This window comes from Cibotium barometz, chromosome 47, assembly GCF_041138505.1.
Source record: "Cibotium barometz isolate CiBa-2024 chromosome 47, ASM4113850v1, whole genome shotgun sequence".
In the NCBI taxonomy this organism is placed as follows: Eukaryota; Viridiplantae; Streptophyta; class Polypodiopsida; order Cyatheales; family Cibotiaceae; genus Cibotium; species Cibotium barometz.
In genome coordinates, this window is record NC_141092.1 from 39,369,118 (window position 1) to 39,386,915 (window position 17,798).

Below are 17,798 nucleotides of genomic sequence, written 5' to 3' on the forward strand. Positions count from 1 at the left end.
CTTGGGAAGCCTCGGATTTCCTAGTACAAGCAGAACACTTCCAGGCATGTGCCTAGTTTTTGATATGAGCAGCAGCAGAGAAGTGGCCTGCGGTGACAACCAATAGAAGGATCCAAGAATTTGAAGCTGAGTTGGCCTGAGTGTAGGCAGATAACGAGTGGGTATGGGATGTATAAAATAGAAGAGCATAAGCTCTGCAAAAAACTGTCCGCATAAATCTGCAATCCGCCCACACCGCATAGGAAGAATTCGTTACCGGTATATCACAGGAGATAGCGGGCTATAGAGTGCAAAATGCACTTGCGGGTTATAGAGTGCAAAATGCACTTGCGGGCAGTACTCAACCAGACTCCAGGTGTCAAAGTAGTAACTTTGAATATGGAGCAACTGGATGGGTTGGTGTCCGCATTAACCGAAAAGGTCCGGGAGAAGTGGCAATGCCAATTACACATTTGGACCTTAGTAGTACAACCTCTCTATCGGGACTCGATACCCCCACACCCGGATGATGACCAAGAGGGAGTGGGTGGCCAGCAAGGAAGCGCGGCTGCACTGGTAGCAGCAACCATAGTTGCCACCACAACTTGCACTAGGGGATTAATCGGCTGGGTTGACCGGAGCCGTAGCCTCAGGGTCGGCTGGGAGCAGCAAAATTGAGCAGACACTAGCCGTATTACCTTCAGGTTTTATGTCAACTGCCAGAGTAGGCCAGCTACCCTTGGATAAGGAGAAAGAACCGATGGAAGTAATTCCAGAAATGATAAAGCCAATAGAACTGCAAATAGTGGAAAGCTTGTTCTGCGACACTCGAGGCTCCAGCTCAAACCCACAACTTGAAATTATCAGAGCGCATGCAGCTGCGTTAAGAGTGCAGAGTACAAGATTTATAATCATAGTTATTAGTGCTGCGAGAGAATCCGAGAATCCTGCCACAGCAGAGTGGACGACCACAAGCCGGTTGGAGAATGCGAGGTGCGGGGAGAGCACTACAACCTAGACGAAAATGGATAAGGAAGGAAAGGAGGCTAAAGGAAGAACCAATAAGATTATGCTTTTGGTTAGAGATGTGTGCACACCAGTTAGCACTCTATCTATCGAAGCAAACACCCTGGTGGGAAGAAACCAATGATTTTCTTTCCAAAAAGTCCTTATAGCATGTACAGTTCGCCCGGCTGCTGGAATGGTTGCAGGATTGACAGGAGCGACTGGATTTGAGGGTTCGTAGAGCAGACAGCAAGAAGACCGACAAGATGGTGCGGCTGCAATGTCTATACACTATTATGTAAATTTACTTTCTGAAGATGAAGATTGATACTAAAGACTCCTTTGTGGGTTCCCGTGTCCACCGTGCATGCCAAGTGTATTGGGCAGCCGCCGCTAGTCTGTACAAATTAACGAAGAGTCACAAACCAGTCATATTGGAACGTCAAGCAGTGCTTGTAAGCCTTCCATAAATTGTATGAAATACATGAATAAATCACCAAGAAGCTATCTTGTCTGTGTGTTCTATCTGTGCAATCTTTGCCATGTTCTGTGTTTATAGCATATTTTATTCTTGATGATTGTTCTTCCTAAAATTATGCAGTATTTAAGATTATGTTTCATATCGTTTATCCGCATTAATCTTATCATTAATTATGACAGATAATAGCCTTTCTTGAAATCTACACCCATGGGGTGACACATATAGCATTGTTCATCATATACATCACGAAAAAAGAATATTTGTTCACAATAATGCTCTAGGAAGATGAATGACTGAATTCTTTGATGCAATACTTTCGATTAGTCGATGGCATAGAGTCCATTTATTTCCATCCTATATGTTGGATTATGTCCATGAAACTATGCCTTGAAGCATTTGACTCATAGAAACACTTGCTTGAAGGACTTGTAGCCCACCTTGATAACATTTGTGAGCACACCAACATAGTCGAGGTTGCCATTGGTTACAAGATTTGTATCCATACCACTAGCATGACAATGTTGTTGAACTGAGGTAAAAATGCTATAATCCATCGTGATGTGTCGCAAATCAAATCATGTGATCCAAAGATGTTGGCCATAGCCCCACATATTACTATAACATCGTGCCTATGTAAACAAGTAGTGATGTAAAATTGTCTACATAACAATAAGAATTATAAATACATGTATCTGACATTGAAATTTCACCCATGAGATATCTTAACTTTGTCTCATGAGAAACCATTGCTCCCTCACCACAAACCAACCCAATCAAGTGCATTAGGCATGCTTTTACTTGAGTGGGGATGTCATAGTCTCTTGCTTGTAACTCTTGCTTTTCAAGGAGTCATGTGCTCTTTTCCTCCACATACAAGTCAACCCACTTTTCCATGCATTACATATCGTAAAACACAAAGATGCTTATTTGTTGGACGAGAGCTTTATCTCTTTTCCTTTTCTAGATAGAATCTCCCCATAGGTTTGTCAGTTTTTTTTTGTAAGATTCCTCCCTCCAGGTTCTAAGGTAGGAAGGTGTAAGAACTTCCCCTTCTAATCTTATAAATATTCCCCTCTGAAATAACAGAAAGATCCTGTTTTACGCTGCTTTGGCTTGGAGAGAAAAAAGGTCTAGAGGAAGGTAATCCAAAACTGAGATATTTTTGGATATAAAAATCCTCCTACTGTTTAAAGTGGTTTCCCTTGAAATAGAAATTCAAAAAGAACTTTCCAATGTGCAATTGGAATTAATTGAAAATAGGTATAAAGGACCTTAGCCTAAGGGTCTAGATTTTTTAAAATTTTTGGATTATGGTCCAATTAAGGTTCCTATCAATAGGATCAATCCAAGTGTGGGGAGGAGATAAATCTAATTTATAAAAGAAAAATACCCAAAAATGAGTAAATGCTCACATAAGATGAAGAGTTGACTGAGTACAAGGTTTATTAGTAAAAAACTATGAATATTACTAAAAAAATGAGATATTTTGGGTATAATGATATTTTGGGTATAATGATACATTTTTGACACCTTGGTAAGGAGAAGGAGGCTCTTCAAGGAGGCACCTATTTCACATGTGTGGAGGAGTTTTAAACTAAAAAATAATAAGATATTTTTATCTCTCCTCTCTCCTGGATCAAACCAAATCAAAAGCGAGCAAAACTAGATCTAAATCTTGTCCAAATTCAACCAAACTGAGCCTAGAAAATTCTAGAAACTAGTTGGACTTGTTGGTTAGAGGCCTCCCTCACCTATAAATAGATCCTTAGCCCTTTGTAAAAAAATATGAGAACTATACCATGCCAGTATTATACTGAAATAATGATATTTTCTATTATCCTCTACAAATTGAAGAGATTGGAGCTTCTCTCTCTCTTCAACCTTCCGTGGGGTCTTCATCAAATACCAAACCAATTGATTGGTTGGGGGACTCTCCAATCGACTAAAGAATCAAGCAAATTAAGAGATAAAGTGTGGTTATTGGTCTTTTTTCTTAAATCTCATAATGTTTCTCACTTCTCAACCCCTCTCAAGCTCGAGAAGCATTCAATTGAATGGCTCTTTAATGCAATTGGAACTCTCTAATGAATTCTAGTGATAAATCTTATAAATTTTACATCATTAGGAATTTTTTGAGGTCATTTTTGGGCCTCGTAAGGAAGTTTGACCGAAATATTCCCTCCAAAAAGGGGCACCGGATAAATTTTTTGCAAACGAACTCCAAATTTGTCAGACCTCACATATTTAGATTTTGCTCTTCAAAAGCTATCCATTGATATATAACATGATAGGGTTCAGAGAAGGGATAAGATAGATACCTAGAAGATTCCTTTTTGCGTGGGGAAGATTCACATTACTAGAGGGTTGGGCAAGAGGTCCATGGGACCTTGGGGTCCCGTAGTCCCCATGATGAGTGAGGGCTGGTTCCTTGTGGTTCAGAATGTAAACATCTGCCGACCCTAGCCAGCCACCATTCCCAAGGTAATGGCATCGTCTCATGTGGGTGTCTCAACACCTTCTAAACCGGTAAACGGCAAGACAATCCGTTCGTTGAGTTACATGAATCTTCCCCAGGCAAAAAGGAATCTTCTAGGTATCTATCTTGTCCCTTCTCCGAACCCTATTGTGTTATATATCAATGGATAGCTTTTGAAGAGCAGAATCTAAATATGTGAGGTCCGACAAATTTGGAGTTCCTTTGCAAAAATTTTATCCGGTGCCCCTTTTTGGAGGGAATATTTCGGTCAAACTTCCTTACAAGGCCCAAAAATGACCTCAAAAAATTCCTAATGTTATGCTTAAATTAGAATGTTTTTTAAGCATATCTATCTCTCCCCAAAGAATGGTCATTCTTATGACCTATTCTATATTCAAATGATGCTTCTCATGAAGCAATTCTCAAATCTAAAAGTGGTTTCTATACTTGTCAAATTTAAGGCCAAAGAAGTGGCTTTTTAATGCTTTTATGCTATTTAATTTATGAAAAACTTGGGAATCAAGTCCATAATTGGATATTGATCCAAATATTAGTTATTCTATCATATGGTATTACTAAACATTATGCTTTCAAAATTATTAAAAATTATCTCAGTAATAGCAGCGGAGCTATGGTAAAATTTCTGAAAAATTAACACATAAATCATTTTCATTCATAATATGAAAAGAGGACTTCGTATCATATTCTAGGATTAATCATCCTAGGTTAGTTGAAAAATTCTCATCATAACCATGCAAAAATTGATTTTAATGTTTATGCATAAATAGTTAATTAGCAAAAAGAGAAATTTCTAGTATCTCATTTTTATGGTAAAAGAGGAATTCCTATGACATTTGGAATTCCATCATTTAGATGGGAAAAGAGAAATTCCTAGCATATTGAAATTATTGGATATTTTATTTAGATTGAAAGATGAATTTTAGATAAATTTATTTTATCTATGAGAAATAATTAAATGGTGACAGAGGAATTCCTATGACATTTGGAATTCCATCATTTAGATGGGAAAAGAGAAATTCCTAGCATATTGGAATTATTGTATTTTTTATTGAAATTCAAAGATAAATTTTAGATAAATTTATTTTATGTATGAGAAATAATTAAATGATAAAAGAGAGATGGAAAAAGAGAAATTCCTAGCATATTAGAATTATTGGATATTTTATTTAAATTCAAAGTTTAATTTTAGATAAATTTTTTTTATCTATGAGAAATATTTAAATGGTAAAAAAGGAATTCCTATGACATTTGGAATTCCATCATTTAGATGGGAAAAGCGAGATGTGAAGTGATAAATGTGAATGTATGGATAGATGTGGGTATTCGTACATGTGAACGATTGTATGGATGTGGATGAATGAAATGAGATGTGTATGAATTAGACATGATGTGGATGTGATGTAATGTGGATGGGATAAATGTGATGTGAAATGGATAGATGTGAGTGAATGAGATGTGAATGTGAATGAGATGTGAGTGAATGAGATGTGAATGTGAATCGAGATGTGAATGAATAAGATGTGATGTGATGTGAATCAGGATGTGAAATGGATGTGATGAGATGTGACGGATGTGAATGGATGATATGTGATGTGAATGAATGTGATGTGATGTGATGTGAAACAGGATAGATGTGAATAAATGAGATGTGATGTGAATGATGTGATGGGATGTGAATCGGGATAGACGTGAATCGCGATAGATGTGAATGAATGAATGTGAGGTGATGAGATGTGGATATGGATAGATGCGAGTGGATGAGATCTGATGAGGTTAAATGAGGAAAGATGTGATGAGATGGAAAATGATGTGATTGGATGAGATGGAAAATGATGTGATTGGACAAGAATGGGAATACATATGAAATGGATGTGGATTAAATAATGTGGATTGATGCAGAACAATGTGGAAAGATGAGAGTTCGTTATAGAAACTATATTTATGACCTGTTTTTAAATGACATGTCAAAAATGTTGGGGAAGCATTTGACCATCTTGTGAACGAGGTCGTGGTGGAGACCTAACTGATAAAGTTGCAACAACAGATGGAGAGTCAATGGAGGATGTCTCTCGCATAGCAAGGTCGACCGAGTTCTTGACCAACCTTGGTTGGATTTAAATGGTGAGCTTTTGGTACGGTGGATGAGGGACCAAGGAAGCGGCCTTTGAGTGAAGCGCTAGGTGACTTGCAAAAGGATCCTAGAGAGGGTGCTGACCATACGGTGCTCGGGCTCTGGGTCGTCGAAGATACCGACACGTGCATCATGGAAGATATTGGAACAAGGGGTAAAAGTTGTTTTTTGAAACAGGGCATGGATCTGGTTGATTGACCTTGATGGTTCTCACAAATGGATGAGTCCATGGCTCTTATATATGGATCTGTTGGTTGATTGACCTTGATGGTTCTCACAAATGGATGAGTCCATGGCTCTTATATATGGATCTGTTGGTTGATCTTGCTGATCTTCAACGGAGATTCTACTTTGATTTTTATAAGTAAATATATTTCCAAGCACTATGAGCTAGGAACTATCAAAAAGGCCCTTGAGTGGACATGTGGTGAGCGTTCTAGTTACCAATGATGCCATAGGTACACCGATGAAGGAATGATTGAAAATTAGAACTCAACTGGATATTTTGGAGGATTATGATGAGTGATTCTATGGTTTCATTAAAAGATTGTTTGAAAGATAGTTGAATCTGTGAAACATGCAATTTTATATTGGGTATGTAAGTGGTGTGACTAGCTTGAACTTTGCATGAAAATCCGACTAGGGGGCCAGGGAACTCTTTTCCCTGGTACCCGAGACAAAACCTAACCAAATTCCTAAATTGATCTTATCACTACAATGGTTGCTAACCCACGGGACTGGATGGTAGGTTGAACTGATGGATCCCTAAAATGAGACTCAATTCTGTTATGGTACGATAGATGAAGTAAATCCCTGATAGAAATTGTTCTATGGAAAAGAATCAACGACTGGACCTCTCAATGAAGAAAAAAGTGTTGGTCTCTATGATCCAAGTGCAAGTCTTTTCCTTGATTTGACCTCGAAACTTATGGGTTTGGCTGGATAAGTTCAGTTAGTGAAGGCTCTTGACTACATTAGAGTAAAAATATCCCATGGAGAAATTACCCATGCTTTTTGGGCGAGGAAAGTTCTACCGGGTTTGGTTTTAGAAGAACCGTGGGATTAGTCCCTGGTCTAGATATCTGTGGGGGTGAGGCCCTGAGTGAGAGACCCTGCATGTGCAAGAAGTGCTACTTTCGCTGCTAGCACCCCTGAATTCATTGCGCGGAGGGGGCAGGGATCTTGCAACTTGTATCAGAGTGAATTGGCTAAGGTGGAACAACTGAGAAGCCAGAAATGCCAAAAATTTATGAAGTACCAGTAAAAGATTGCAATTGTGTGATGAAATTTATACAAATAGATATTCAGAATGAAATTCATAAATTGGTAATTGGGTCTTTAGATGGAAGTACCGCAATTGTATGGAATCCCTGACTTGCTTGAGGCCTAGACATGATGGTATTTACCTTATAATTCCCGGGACCGTGACTACCCGTATATACTGAGGGTATAACTACAGCTCTTTGCTGTTGGCAATATATACGAGTAAATCTAAGACCTTGAAATTATAAGCAAAAATGCTATCCAGATGATGAATTTAAATGTGGTTGATATGATTTTGAAAATTCTGGTTAAGAATTGATGAGTTGATTTGGATTCTGATTGAAAAATGATGATTTTTGAATTTTGGTTGAAAAGCGATAAGTTGAACAAAACCACAATGAGGATGAATGGGAAGAGTCCTTGTGATGTGTTCATAACTGGAATAACGATAATGACTTCAATAAATCACTATGAGATTAGTGGATTGTGCTGACAGATTGCTACTATTAACACTTGATCCAATGGATCAAGTTAAGGGATGACAAAAAAAAAATCTGTATAATTGAAATTCCCATGGAGGACTGTTCAGATGAAAATTTTGGTCTAATGGACCATTATTATATTAAGGATATATTCTGAATGAATTGTTATCTGATATGATGAGTTTTATATAAGGGAGCTTTATCCTCCCAGGATTCTGTTGGGTTGACCAGAGTATAAGGAACCCCAGAATCAGTTGGATCTTAAGGGAAAGAGTTGTCCTCTAGTTTGCGAGATGAGGACATCTCACATTTTTTTAAGTGGGGTAGGATGTAAGATTCCTCCCTCCAGCTTTTGAGTTGTGAAGGTGTAAGTACCTCCCCTTCTTCTGATCTTATAATTATTCCCCTCTCTGAAATAAAAGAAAGATCTTGTTTTACCCTGTTCTGGCTTGGAGAGAGAAAATGTTTAGAGGAAGGTAATCCAAAATTGAGATATTTTTGTATATAAACATCCTCCTAGTGTCTAAAATGGTTTCCCTTGAAACACAAATTCAAAAAGAACTTTCCAATGTGCAATTGGAATTAATTGAAAATAGGTATAAAGGACCTTAGCCTAAGGGTCTAGATTTTTTGAAATTTTTGGAATATGGTACAATTAAGGTTCCTATGGGCCAATAGGATTAATCCAAGTGTGGGAAGGAGATAAATCCAATTTATAAAATAAAAATACCCAAAAATAAGTAAATACCCACATAAGATGAAGAGTTGATTGAGTACAAGGTTTATTAGTAAAAAACTATGAATATTACATAAAAAAATGAGATATTTTGGGTATAATGATACATTTTTGACACCTTGGTAAGGAGAAGGGGGCTCTTCAAGGAGGAACCTATTTCACATGTGTGGAGGAGTTTTAAACTAAAAAATAATAAGATATTTTTATCTCTCCTCTCTCCTGGATCAAACCAAATCAAAAGCGAGCAAAACTAGATCTAAATCTTGTCCAAATTCAACCAAACTGAACCTAGAAAATTCTAGAAACTAGTTGGACTTGTTGGTTAGAGGCCTCCCTCACCTATAAATAGATCCTTAGCCCTTTGTAAAAAAATATGAGAACTATACCATGCCAGTATTATACTGAAATAATGATATTTTCTATTATCCTCTACAAATTGAAGAGATTGGAGCTTCTCTCTCTCTTAAACCTTCCTTGGAGTCTTCATCAACATACCAAACCAATTGATTGGTTGGGGGCCTCTCCATTGACTAAAGAATCAAACAAATTAAGAGGTAAAGTGTGGTTTATGATGGTCTTTTTTCTTAAATCTCAAAATGTTTCTCACTTATCAACCCCTCTCAAGCTTGAGAAGCATTCAATTGAATGGCTCTTTAATGAAATTGGAACTCTCTAATGAGTATGTCGAAAGCAGATGTATCAACGACTTGCACGTCGACGTTCGCGGGTGAGAAAAGAAGTGACCCCTAAAGAACCTTTGGAAACACGAGTGCAAGTAATTGATATGTTTATGGATTCTGAGGCTCCGACTATTACGGTAAATCTTTTAAATTTTACATTTATGCTTAAATTAGAATGTTTTCTAAGCATATCTCTCTCTCCCCAAATAATGGTCATTCCTATGACCTATTCTATATTCAAATGATGCTTCTCATGAAGCAATTCTCAAATCTAAAAGTGATTTCTATACTTGTCAAATTTAAGGCCAAAGAAGTGGCTTTTTAATGCTTTTATGCTATTTAATTTATGGAAAACTTGGGAATCAAGTCCATAATTAGATATTGATCCAAATAATAGTTATTCTATCATATGGTATTTTTTAACTTCATGCTTTTAAAATTATTAAAACTTATCAGTAATAGTAGGTATGGCAAAATTTTTGAGAAAAATTAACACAAATCATTTTCATTCATAATATGAAAAGAGGACTTCGTACCATATTCTAGGATTAATCATCCTAGGTTAATTGAAAAATTCTCATCATAACCATGCCAAAATTGATTTTAATGTTTATGCAAAAATAGTTAATTAGCAAAAAGAGAAATTTCTATTAATTCAATTTTATGGGTGAAAGAGGAATTCTTATGACATTTGGAATTCCATCATTTAGATAGGAAAAGAGAAATTCCTAGCATATTGAAACTATTGGATATTTTATTTAAATTTAAAGATAAATTTTATATAAATTTATTTTATCTATGAGAAATAAATAAATGTTAAAAGAGAAATTCCTATGACATTTGCAATTCCATCATTTAGATGGGAAAAGAGAAATTCCTAGAATATTGAAATTATTGGATATTTTATTTAAATTCAAAGATGAATTTTATATAAATTTATTTTATCTATGAAAAATAATTAAATATTAAAAGAGAAATTTCTATGACATTTGCAATTCCATCATTTAGATGAAAAAAGAGAAATTCCTATAATATTGGAAATATTGGATATTTTATTTAAATTCAAAGATGAATTTTAGATAAATTTATTTTTTCCATGATAAATAATTAAATGGTTAAAGAGGAATTCCTATGATATTTGGAATTCCATCATTTAGATGGAAAAAGAAAAATTTCTAGCATATTGGAATTATTGGATATTTTATTTAAATTCAAAGATGAATTTTAGATAAATTTATTTTATCTATGAGAAATATTTAAATGGTAAAAGAGGAATTCCTATGACATTTGGAATTCCGTCATTAAGATGGGAAAAGAGAAATTTCCATCATATTGAACTAATGGGTATTATAGTTTAGATGAAATTATTTTATGAGAAATATTTGATGATAAAAGAGGAATTCCCATGACATTGGAATGCAAATAATAAAATGCAAAAAGAGGAATTCCCATGCTATTTGAGATCCAGGAAATTAAATGGGAAGAAGAGGAATTTTTATGATTATTTATCAAAAGTGGAAATATGGGTAGAATTGATTTTTGTTAATCCCATGAATTCTTTTATTCAAAAGAGGAATATTGAGTATAATTTAATTGAGGAATTGAGAAGGAATATGAAAATAGTCATCCCAAGAAAAAGAATTTTTATCTAAGCCAAGTAATTGGCATAAATTTAGAAAAAGTCCCATTATCGGTATCAAAGTAGAAAAAGCTACTAAATGGGAATAGAATGTGGAATGGATGTGATAAGATGTAAAGGGGATCCGATAGGATGTGAATGGATATGATAAGATGTAAACGAGAGGCGATAAGATGTAAATGGGATGTGATAGGATGTGGTGTAATGAAAATGAATGTGGGTGAGATGTGAAGTAAATGGATGTGGATGTGTATGTGATGAAAATGGATGTGAATGTGCATGTGAAGAATGGATGTGGATGTGTATGTGAAAGAATGGATGTGGATGTGTATGTGAAGAATGGATGTGGATGTGTATGTGAAAGATTGGATGTGGATGTGTATGTGAAAGAATGGATTGTTGGAGCTATATATAGCTAGTCCTAACTCACTCTAGGTATTGCCTATATATATGTGACTTGTGGCTAATATGATTCATTCTTGTGGAGCGTATGTGGTGTCTCTTGTCTCATCCCTCTCCCTCTCTCAACATGGTATCAGAGCGATTCCAATCATAGGGAAGCATCGACGTCTTCTTGTTCAATTTATGATTATGATTTCATGTCTTACAAGATTGATCTTTGGTGGTAATAGTTTTGTGTAGGGTTGATTAGTTCTTTGATTATATGTTTCCTACATGATTTTATAGCTCCACTTGTTGTAATTAGAATTGTTTCTTAATCGCATCCTTAAAACCAAAATAGGTGCTAGTGCGTAGATGGTACAGTGCAGGTGAATCCTATCAAAACAGTTTGTCAATCGGAGTTCTAACTTAAAAGTTAGGATAGTTCAAGCAAAATGCATCTAAAATAGTAAAATAGGTTCTTTGTGAGAGCAAACAAGTAGTTGTCTCTGAGTCGTAAGCAAGATTTGATCGTCAAAGTTTTCCATGAAAGCTTCAAACGGATGCTTGTTGTACAAGCTAAAAGATCCACAAGCCGCGCAACAGAAAGTAAGTTTCTTTGTAAATTAGGAACATATAAAACTCCTCACAGTATTTTGGTTGAGGAATAAGTTCCCAAATACAAGTCGCCAATACCCATTACTTGGCAAGTTGTATTATCAGCAAGATAAACCACTTTCTTGATAGGAATTGGATGATAATTGTGTAACCATTGCAATTGATATGTCATGTTGCTAGTAGCACCAGAATCAACAATAAAGAGAGAACCATCACGAACATGTAGTACCTTTTCTGGAGAGACATTATAATGAACCAAATTAGCCTCTTTATGAACATTGTCTTCATTAGGAGGATTTTGTTGAGTAGCATGAGCTTGATTTAACATTGTCTTCATCAGGAGGATTTTGTTGAGTAGCATGAGCTTGATTTCGAGCTTCATCATAACGCCTCTTGAAGCATCGACTGGATGAATGCCTTATGCTCCCATAATATTCATAGGTTGAAGAAGAGGAAGAACCCCTTGATAAATGAGGTTGCTTATTTGTAATACCGTGTTCTTCATCGTACTCTCGTGCCCAACATTTAGATACCAAGTGACCAATTTTGTCATAATAAGAACAACGCTTTTGAGGAAATCTCGAATGAGAAGAATTACCTTCTCTTTGGAAGCCACGAGATGTAAATTGGGAGGAGGAAGAATGGCATTGCTGAAATGGATGTCTCCGGACAGCAAAGGCTGTCTCTGATTCTTAGCACTCGTTCAAAAATACTCGCCAAAAAAATATACCCACTCTAGAGTAAGAGCATACTAGTCTTAATTTCATAAAATTTAACTCCAAATAAGAAACTAGATAGGTCTTGAGGTATTACATAAAGTAACTTGATCGTATAAATCAATCACTATCCATTTCATAATAAGCCTTTTTGGAATCACAACTTAATAAAGCATAAAAAACCTTATAAAAAATATTATTGTCAAATTGTCTTAAAGTTCAATCTGGTAATTAATCAATTTGCAAATTCTTATTTTCACTTTACTTGTGATCCTCTATTCTTTCTTCAATTAAGAATCTTACAAAGTGAAACAATTTTAAACTTCACGACAAATGTAGTTACATAATCTTTCTATCGATAGACTTGCAACCTCCACAACACCTACACATATTTTCTTCACAATGATAATTTAATATTTAATAAGAAAATAGTGTACTACATTAAATCCTTTTTAGATTTTGCACTTGAATATATTTAGGAATTCACTATAGTAGATAATTTTCTTAAGGTCAATAGATGTTAGTTTCTCTCACATCTGTGCATATGTTATGGCGTATAGCATAGCATCTTGGACAATAGTTGGCTTGTTACCCTGAACCAAAAATTTGATTTGCCTATTTAAGCCATTCACAAATTGAGAAGCTCTTTCCTTCTCTGTTAAAGAGGGCGAATATTTTTGCAAGTCTTAAAACTTATAATAATATTCTACAAATGTAAACTTGACTTTTGTTCCAAGTTTTAAATTTCCTTCATTTTCTCCATGTGATATTCTGGTTTGACAATAATGGTGAATCATATGCCTTTTGATTAGAGGCCACATGATATCCTTATTCTGCAAGTCCATCTACAAGTCCATACTATCCATAATAGACTTCCACCATAATTTTGTAGAACCTTCAAAAAGATGTATTGTCATCTTTGCCGTAGCTTCATCATAAGGGTTGGTAATGACCTTTTTCTACATGACACAATTTAAGACCTATGCCCATAGAAATTTTCATAGCCTACATTATATCCTACAACTCCTTAATAGCTCGATATATTGAAAGATCAAACCCACCATGTGCACTAACTCCTTGTTGGGGGCTTATGGGAAATTTACCAGTTTCTTTTTGCCGCTCATCATTATTTCTTGATCCTTGCACTTTTCATATACCTTGTATATCATCAAAATTTAGACAATCTTACATCTCTTCAAATTCTTGACCATGCCCTTCTTCTTTATTCAAATCCATGGAATATCAAATGTGCATGGCTCTCATTCGTTCCTCCAATTCTTGATTCTTATCAATAAGTCTGATAACTTCCTCTTGAGTTACACCCACACACAATAATGCCTATAAAAGCTCCTCTGCTGCTTGCCCTAGGTTGACTACTAAATTTGTTTAATGTGCAACCATCTTGTGATTGTATAGCAAAGTCAATACAAAAGATTTTACAAAGAAAAAAACTCATGGATGTATCACCATAATAAAAAATAATATGATTCACCCAAGACTTGCAACATTTGGAATTAAGTGCAGACTGCCCAACCTATGCTTTGATATGAGCTATGATGGTCCCAAATCTAACCATATCTTGATTTTTCAACTTAATCTAAGAAACATTAAAACTCACTTAATCGTGCTATTTCTACATAGCAATATAATCAAATCAACCCTCAATACAAATAGCAAAATATAATCAAATCAACCCTTAATACAAATAGCAAAATAAGCATGCATGCCATATCCAATATTCTTATATCCTCATAAGCAAATAACAATATAATCTCAAACATTAAATTTACATAATATAAATCTTTATCAATTACAGCATAGAATCTCAATAAATCTCCATATAAGTGTCCATCTCAAGATTCTATCATCATCATGCATCCTCCCCAACAACATGGATAGTCATAATGGACAATAGATCTTGGGCATTTTCCTATTCCACCCAACCTACTTGATATATCATAGTCATTGCAAGGTCACCTCCATCTCATTCTCGGCCTTCCTAGGTTGTAACGAGATGGAATAAATCTCATTCACAATCTGGCACTCCGTGTCTAAGTACGATTGGCCTTAATCTCATTCTCATATGGAGTCTCAACATACACACACATATCAATCATTTATTTAGAAATAGAGCAATCACAAGTCATACATATCATCTGTCACTCATATGTACCCCATAATCTTTCAATGAAGACATGTTCAAGTCAATCAAAATCAACTTCAAGTATAAAAAATAGATTTTTAATTTAAACAATTATTAACTTCTCTCATTCTTCCAATTCATTAAAGTTAGATGGGAATCATTTTTGAAATAAAATATTTAGCATTTTCTAGTCACTATTGCTACGTCATAAGAAGATTACAGATTAGTTCATCTGGTCGATATAGGTAGAATAGTCAATGTTGATAGAATTGACAATTTCCCAATTTCTATTAACTACAAAGTGTCCCATTTTGCACTCGAATTAAGTGCAAACTGCCTAACCTATGCTTTGATACCAACTATGATGGTCCCAAATCTAACCATATCTTGATTGTACAACATTAAAACTCACTTAATCGTGCTATTTCTACATAGCAATATAATCAAATCCACCCTTACAAATAGCAAAACAAGTATGCATGCCATATTCAAGATTCTTATCTCCTCATAATCAAAGAATATTATAATATCAAAAAAATATTTGCATACTATAAATCTTTATCAATTAAAGCAGAGCATCTCAAACAATAAATCTCCATATATGTGTCCATCTCAAAGATTTTGTCATCATCACCCATGCTAAACAACAACATTGTTAGTCATAAAATGGATAATAGATTTGGTGCATTTTCCTATTCCACCCACCCTCCTTGATACATGGTGGTCCATCAATATGATGAGGAACATGGCATTACCACCAAGCAATCTCATTCAAATTCATCCAAAAGTCATATTCCTTGTGACTATTGTGGTTTTATAGATCCTCCATCTCATTGTTGTTTTAAAAGAAAATATGATCCAAGATCATAATCACGCATATGCTACTCAACATACAAGTAGTGATAAACATAATCATCAGGCGAGGTAAATTGTGTTCATCATGATATTTCTCCTAGAAAAGTACTTATTCGGGATGGTTCTCTTTTTATTGTTGATTATGGTGCTACTGGTAATACGACTTACCAATCTCAATGGATTCATAATTATCATGCTCTTCCCAATTAAGAAATTGGTGTATCTCGCTTGATGGCACTACTTGTCAAGTCATGGGTGTTGGTGGTGATCTATATCTTGGCACCCTTTCCACTACCAAAATATTGTGAGGAATTTTGCATGTTCTAGATCTTCAAAGGAATCTTCTTTCTATTTCCCAACTCGTTGATCTTGGTCTTTTTGTTGGTTTTGGTCATACAAAGTGTCGAATTGAGAAGGATGCGCATACCATCGCAATAGCTCCTCGATGTGGTAATCTATTTGAGCTCTCTTTGGAATGATGATGTTGCAAATGTTGTTATTGCTCTAGGAGATCTTGATTGCAAGTCATAGCATGTTCGATTTGTTCATTCAGATTTTGCAAAGCTTCTTGATATTCATTGTTGTGATCTCATCAGAGGTATGGATCTTAAAGCTCATGGGAATCTATGAGTATTGTGCTCTTGGCACAAGAATCATCAACAACCTTTTCATATCTCTACCTCTACACATTCACATGCCCTTTTAGATCTTATTCATACAGATATTTGTGGATCTTTTCCTCCCTCTAGATCTCACTATCATTATTTCATTACCTTCATTGATGATTTCTCTTGTTTCACATATGTTTTTCTCTTGAGGCATAAGTTTGGAGCTTTATCCATATTTAAGCAATATCAGAAATTAGTTGAACTTCATATTGGTTGCTCTATCAAGACTCTCTATAGTGACAATGGTGAAGAATATATTTCAAATCTCTTCGATGACTATTTTATTGAACAAGGAATTCATGAGTTCACAGTTCCATATTCTCCTCAACAAAATGGCATTACAGAGAGTGTAAGAATCGAAACATCCTTGATGCTATGAGATGTATGCTTATTCATTCTAGAATATCCAAGAGCTTTAGGCTGAAGCAGTTTACACAAGAGCCTTTATTCAAAATCACCTTTCCACAACTTCACCTGTTGCTGCTGGTAAGATTCCCATTACAATTTGGAGAGGGAAAACTCATTTTGTATCACATTTTTACACCTTTGGATTGCTTATATTCAGGTGCCAAAAGAAATGCTAAAAAAATTAGATCCTTCTGGTTTGAAAGTTATATTTATTGGATATTCTGATCATTCTAAAGGATACAAATTTTATGATCCTACTTCTCAATATAGTAATCATTAGTCGTGCTGCTATATTCAATGAGAACGTTCAATGGGAGGTACATGGTGATGCTATATTCAATGAGAATGTTCAATGGGAGGTACATGGTCTAGTAAGGATTCTGATGATACACAATCCTTACTCACTACTTTTCCTTTTCAGTTTGATATTCATTTTGTATCTCTCAGGATGTTGTGCATCCTTCTTATCCTATGAAGGATTCTCATGATACACAATCCTTACTCACTGCTTTTCCTTTTCTGTTTGATATTCATTGTATCTCTCAAGATGTTGTGCATCCTTCTTCTCCTATGAAGGATTCTGAAGACCCTATGGAGCATTCTAGTGATAATCTTAATATATACATTGATCTTCCCATTGATATTGAACATGGTTCAAATCATGTCTATGATGATAGTTTTGATGATGCTATGAATGTTCATGAAGATCTAGCAACTTATACAGAAGCTATCTCTTTTCCATAAAAGGATCGTCGGCAGGAGGCTATGCAGGCCGAATATGATTCTTTGATTTCCAAAGGTACATGGGTTCTAACTGATTTGCCTCTTGATCTTGTTCCTATCAAGTCCAAATGGGTACATAAAACAAAGACAAAGGCTAATGGATATTTTGATAAGTTCAAAACTTGTTTGGTTGCAAAATATTACTCACAAGTTTCGAGTGTTGACTATCATGATACATTTTTCCATGTTGTTTGCATGACTAACATACGTGTCCTTTTGGCCTTTGCTACTCATTTTGATTTGAATCTTACCTTTGCTTGATTTGATAAAGCTTCGACCAGAGTTGTGGAATGATATTGCCACATGTTTGTCAGAGCAGGTATTGATCACCAT